The following is a 6,666-nucleotide window of genomic DNA, read 5'->3' on the forward strand; positions in this document are numbered from 1 at the left end:
ATCAATTGATGAGTCAAACTCTAGTCCAGGGATCCTCAACAGCAAGACTTCTACTGGGTCTAAGGTCATTTGGTACCGTGCCTCACAGAAAGAAAAACAAGTCACATTGTTTTTTTGATTATCATTGGTTTATTGACAATGGTTCAATCACCATGAATGTGAACCGGGCATTAGAGGTGACCCATTTCAATTGAAGACAGTGTGGTATGCTTGGGCGGGGACAGTTGCCTGTTGGCGATGCAATTGTCACATTAGGAGCAAGGATCCCGGCCCGCGAAAGATACAGCGAGGGATGAATGAAACCCAATTTGTGCATTTTGGTGTCAACCATAGCCAATCGGTGTGGAGAATGGTTGACAGCCGCTCACAATGTAATGTTCCAAAAATAATTCTGGATGCAACTTCAATGTTTGAGTAAACAAAGTAGTGGCCTTAAAAACAAATTTGGCAATAGAGGAAAGACCGATCATTGCAGTTCAAGAATGCATGGAATCCCTACATCAACAATACAGCAGGCAAAGAACAGAGACAAGAACAACCCCAACACACTTCTTGCATGTGTCAGTTTATTTGTTTTTCTTTTGATTACTTGACATGTGAATCGAGGTGATATTTTGCATTACATGTCTCAATTGCAACCAGATTTTGTTGCAGTGATTTGGCACAGTTGCCCACGTAATATGGTCTTGCTGCAGTTTAATGAGGACACCCAAATATTGCACAAAACAATACAACAGATTTACTGTCACGGTTGCCATGACGACCAGTATGCCACGCCCCCGAACTCAAGCTGAAGCAGATCAGCTGATTGCTGAACCCCCAGAGTCTGACTCTTCTGAACCTGAACCCCCAGAGTCTGACTCTTCTGAACCTGAACCCCCAGAGTCTGACTCTTCTGAACCTGAACCCCCAGAGTCTGACTCTTCTGAACCTGAACCCCCAGAGTGCGACTCTTCTGAACCTGAACCCCCAGAGTGCGACTCTTCTGAACCTGAACCCCCAGAGTGCGACTCTTCTGAACCTGAACCCCCAGAGTGCGACTCTTCTGAACCTGAACCCCCAGAGTGCGACTCTTCTGAACCTGAACCCCCAGAGTGCGACTCTTCTGAACCTGAACCCCCAGAGTGCGACTCTTCTGAACCTGAACCCCCAGAGTGCGACTCTTCTGCATCGGCCTGTCCTGTTTACCTGTTCTGATTCTGCCTGTCCTGTTTACCTGTTCTGATTCTGCCCTGATTTTGCCTGTCCTGTTCTCGTCGGTTCTGCCTGTCTGTTAGCCCCTGTCCAGTTTGCCCACCAGACCCCCTACCTGCCGAGCGCCGATTCCGATCCGCCCGACGCAGATGGCGCCTGCCTCTCCCCGTTCCTGCGTGTTCGGAGGAGGGAGCGGGGTTGCCCCAATCGCGAGCGTCAACATTCCGGGGCGTGAGGTTGTAATTTTTTCTTTTTTGGGACCTCGGGAGCTGTCCCTTAAGAGGGGGGCTCTGTCACGGTTGCCATGACGACCAGTATGCCACGCCCCCGAACTCAAGCTGAAGCAGATCAGCTGATTGCTGTTCTGCTATTTAAGGCTGGATTTTGGGTTTGGCGGGTGCTGGTTCATTACTCATTATTCACAATCCCGGTCTGTTATGCCTTGTCCTGTTTTAGTCTGTTATGCCTTGTCCTGTTGAGTTCGTGCCGGAGGAACTCTGTATTGTTTTGTTTTGCCCCGGAGTATTGGGCGACTTTTATTTTATTAAATAAAACTTATGGATCGTCAACGCATTTGAGTTCTCCCTTCATGCCTCCTGCTTCCGTTCTGGTCCGGTCACCTTCCACGCCACCTCGTCTCCGTGACATTTACAGTTGTAGTATTTATTGTTGTTGCTATTATCAATGTTGTTATGATTATTACAGTGATTATTATGATATAGATATTTTATTTATTTTCAAAGTAAAAACGTGTATAATGCTTAACTGGGGCCATGCTTTAAAAACATTTTCAGACAAAAATAATTGCCTGTGGTACAAAGGTTGGAGATCCCTGCTCTAATCTTGCCAACAGTATTTTTGGTGACATTTTTTGGCAATGCTATGTGAAGGTATTGTCATTTTAAAGAAAGAACACAAATATAAATAATGTTTTTTTATTGTGTACTTATTTAATTTTTCTAAATATAGTCCGCAGGAAAAAAGTTATTGGTTATCTGTATCAGTCTCCTGAGTCAGTATTTTATCAGTTATTGGTACGAAAACACAGTTATTGTGCAAACCTAAAAACAATAATAATAAATAGAATCATAATAATATGAAATACAATAAATTCAGCATTATTATGATGATGTAAGATGTCATACCTGCCCAAATTAAGATTTTTTTTTCATCAAGAATTACCAAAACAATTCTTTAGGTGAAGAGCGACCTTGCTTTTAAAAAGAAAATTTTAAGTTTTTGCATTACCTTAGTTCAGTCTTCATCATGTTTGGAAGACCTTCATTTAATCCAGATGAAGGTAAAATGCTGCTCAAAAAGTTTTTGTGAAATAGAGCCTTCTAGAGAGTTACTCCATCCGTTACCAGGCACTTTTATTCATGCATTATTTTTACCAATCTAAATTAAAAAGCATTTAATTTTTCTATTTTCTGTATGCCAGTTAAGTTCTTGACCTCTGAACAACAAGGTACTGAGGCATTGTACTTGGTGAAGGAGTTCCATCTTGTATTTGCATATGTCCCTCCTCAACAGAAGGATGCCAAAAAAAACTTAACTACTTGCTGAACATTACAGCAATCAGTTTGCATGTGCAGTCACAGTCGTTAAAGTCACCTTTAAAGGTTAAAGAGATATATAATGTATAATATTTGACCACCAGAATTTGCTCTATTGTGTATTGCATCCAAAAACAAGTGCTGCAAAGCACAAGTAAGAATACAACGCCCCCAAAATGTGCATTTGTACGATAGTAATATATTTCGCATATCCTTTAATAAATATTGATTTATTTAATGAGTTAAGTGTTTTTTTGCCTCTAGGAGGCGCTACATAATACACAATGTCCCTTTAAATATGCAACAACATTTCTTTCTGACTTTAGCATGAAAGTTGTTCCGTGCTTTGATATTCTGTGAAACAAAATATGATGTCTACGTACATCCAATCACACATAGCATCTAAAGGAACTTTCGGTCAATGTACAAAGCACAATGTTTAATTTCCATTGTGTGGATTATAATATCTATCCCAGCCCCTGGGTATGCATGCCATGTGTACCACCTACTGAGAGGGAAACAATCAATGGCTGCAGTTGGAATTCCTATTGCAGGCGCTGTATTCCAAATACAGTTGATTACATCAGCTCTGGAGAGACTTACTGGAATGACCAAAAGGAAATTGTGTATTAATGATTCTGTTACAAAACCTTCTCTAAGATAGGTTTTGTAACAGAATCAGTATAGCATTCCCATTTGCGTTTTCAGAGTTAACTTAATTATCCAAGCTAAGGACGTGACTAACAAGTTAAAACTATTATTTTGTGTAGTCTTACATAATTGAATAGGGAGTTGTTGCTAAGTAAAGGGAAACCAGTCTGACTCATATGAATATTAATTAGGGCTATGGAAAGAGACAAAGTAGTGAATGAGATGGTAGGAATGTTAATAGATATGCAACTAGCTAACAAATCAATTGGACAGACTGAATAAACATTCACTTCAAATAATTTAAATAGATTCCTCCCCAACACACTTGATTTAAACCTGCCCACTTATGAATTTAAATCATCACTGACGCAGAGGAGAGCTACATAGAAAAATGTTAATGTTGACACAGTGTTAGGTTTTTAGGGTGGGCTCGTATGGGAGGGAAGCAGGAACTGACGCACAGGTGCTCAAAATAAATATGTATTTATTAACAAAATCAGGAACTAAGTAACAAATAAACAAAGAGCCAAAAAACAAATGACAGGTCCAAACCAAATCAAACCTGACAAAATCCAAACCAGAAACTAAGACTGAAAACGGAAATGGAAAATGGAGGGCATTAAACTACTAACGAAGTGTAAAAAACAAGAAACCAGAAACTTAAGACCACAAACCTGACACGGTAGTGGAAATGCAAGGAACAAAGTAACAAAAAAAAATGTCAGGACCAGAACAGAGACAGGACTCACTTGCGTACGTGTCTCTCAGTTTTATTGGGAAGAAGGGAAAGGATTGCACACACGATCCGGTGATCGCTGGTTGCAGGGAGCAGGTCGCTCTGAACGCGGAAGTGGTACTTCCTTGGCGAGCAATGGCGGTGTCGGGAGTGGAAAAAAACAGGACAGTAGCCGGGACAGGAGAGCAAAAACGTCGTTGAGATCAGCAACGAGTCGAAAGCCAGGAAAGGAGAGTAGACGTGGTCAAGATAAAAAAACGGGTCGAAGCCGGGAAACAGACGGGAGCCAAAACAGGAGTGAGTCAGGGTCGAAAAGCTTGCTTAGAGTAAACTGAGGTTCGCAGATGGACTGACAACAGGTGACAGATAGACGAGGGTTCAAATAGTGATCGGGAGCCAATCGGAGTCCGAGGCAGTTGGCGCCAAAGGAGCCGGCGCAGTTGAAGCATATCGGTAATCATGACAATATAGACTCCAGTCATGTATGTTTGGAGGCCAGCTCAGAATCCAAATGAATTGTGTTGCCTAAGAGAGGCATGGTTTCAAAGTAAAAAATGTTGCCACAAAAATAACTTTTATGTCATAAGAAAAGGAAGCCCCACCCCCACCCCCATACTCTAAAGGTAATGAATCAAAAATAAAAAAAATAAAAACATTTATTTGTAAAGCACTTTTTAGGGAATGAATTGACAATGTTGTATAAAAAGATTCGGTGCACAATTACAAAATAAAAGCCCCTTCTTTTTCTCTACTCACAATCCGGAACACCAAATATACAAGCTTACACAATGGTTAAAAACAAAATAATAATAATAATAATTTGATAAAATACCAATCATGGCACGGCACAGACTAACCATGAGAGGAAACGGACCTGAAGAAGGCTAGATCGCATTGATAGGGATAGCAGCAGATGGGTGCAGAAAAGATTTTAAGCCATCAAACCACACCTGAGCTGTGCTTGTTTGTTTGTCTGTTTGTTTGTGTTTATGAATGTTTGCCTTTTTAACTGTAATATGAATTCATTTTCATTGCCAACTTTATAATCAAATATGCCATATGCACAACGCACAGATGAAATTACGTTCTCCCCCGAGTGCAAACATGCAAAAAGGAGAGAAAAAAATAGAAATAACAACTAGGTAAAAACAATGTGTTCCACTTGAAATTGGTTCAAACAGTACCACCTTTCTGCTGACATTTGGGCTAAAGACAAGTGTACGCCAGATGACTGCGCACAATAAAGGAGTTAAACCCAAAAAATATTACTGTAAGAAAATGAACAGTCTTCTTTTTCCCGTGCCAGCAGAAACCCAAATTATGATGCAATTCATGAGAATGGCATCCAAGCTCCACAACAGACTTCTCAGAAAACGCTAAAATATGCATGCAATTCCTCTAAGTTATGCTTTATCTTTGGGCTCTACCCTACCCATGCATGACATTTTAAAACAATTGAAAATGTAGAGGGATACACTTTGATTGATGGCCCAACAATAACACAATCAAAATACTGAAGAATTCTTCACCAAGTTCTTTCCTCTTTGTCAAGATAATGGGAGTGGATTGATTGTTTTTGACCTTCTTATCTCGAAGTATTAGATAACATTTACTGTACCTCTAATCTACGATGAAATGTTATATAGTATGTCAATATCGTTTATAACATTAATATGTCAGAAACAGTTACTTCAATCATTACATCGTTTTAAAGTGCATGAACATCAAGACAAAATTCTTTGAGATAGAATGCATGCTTATAACCTGAATATAGCTGTGTATTCACACATGCAGCTTACAGTTGACAGAAATGTTACATTTCACTTCACGCACAATGGAGACGGTACTCACTATTTCTAATTAAATTAATAATTTCTAATTTTTTTTTTTTTAAAAACAGTCCTCTTTTGGTCTTTTTATATAGAAGCGAGGGTAATTTACAGCAGCTTTTATTTACAGCATAAATAAAAGTTGTCTCATGTTTTGGTTATACTGTACCATATTTATTTCTGAATGCACGCATTCTTTTTTAATCCAGAAAAACTAAAAGTACGGGTGTGCGTCGTACACAAGGTTTTAAGGTGGTATATATCTGTATTGCTGTATTTGCACAATGATTGATCATTAGACAAATATTGCTGACCACATTGCCTGTCATTGAATGCAATGAAAGTCATGCCCGCATCGCAGTGATAACGGCATATCTTAGCCATAAGACCATTAAGATTGTGGATGACACAAGAAAAGACATTTAATTTATCTCACATTACAATATTTTTACTTACAGTGCTATATTGTACAACGTTGTAATGGAGTTTAACAAGAACAAGGTAGTACAACCTGGTATTGTGAGTATAAATAGTCTCATCTCATCTCATCTCATTAGCCGTACCGCTTATCCTCAGTAGGGTCGCGGGGGGCTGGAGCCCATCCCAGCAATCATCGGGCAGTGGGCAGGGGACACCCTGAACTGGTTGCCAGCCAATCGCAGGGCACACAGGGACAGACAACTCATTCGCTCATTCACAC

Source organism: Urocampus carinirostris, chromosome 2 (assembly GCF_059441175.1).
Source record: "Urocampus carinirostris isolate Australia breed hairy pipefish chromosome 2, RoL_Ucar_1.0, whole genome shotgun sequence".
Taxonomy (NCBI): Eukaryota; Metazoa; Chordata; class Actinopteri; order Syngnathiformes; family Syngnathidae; genus Urocampus; species Urocampus carinirostris.